This window comes from Myotis brandtii, unplaced genomic scaffold, assembly GCF_000412655.1.
Source record: "Myotis brandtii unplaced genomic scaffold, ASM41265v1 scaffold129, whole genome shotgun sequence".
Taxonomy (NCBI): Eukaryota; Metazoa; Chordata; class Mammalia; order Chiroptera; family Vespertilionidae; genus Myotis; species Myotis brandtii.
The window spans coordinates 1,448,036-1,448,345 of NW_005354551.1; positions in this window are offsets into that span (position 1 = coordinate 1,448,036).

Below are 310 nucleotides of genomic sequence, written 5' to 3' on the forward strand. Positions count from 1 at the left end.
GTGTGCACACTTTACGGGAACGCATGTGAGGTGCTGAGTTCTCCGCTACCTGGTTTTCCAGTTCTTCCACGTCTTCCAAGTTGGGTGCCGCAGCTTGGTCTTGTGCTGAGCCTGAACAGAGAGGCGGGCAATGCCTACCCCTCTGGAGGCAGCGGGTAGCCTAAGCTGAAACCCGGTTAGGAGTAGGGGCCGAACTAGAGAGGAGAGGACGGGTAAAGAGTGCAAAGTGCCCTTCTGCGCCAAGCGACACCGCCTCCGAAGCCAACCGGCGCCGCCAGGGCAGTGCTCGCAGCCTTGGGTCCCCCAGCCC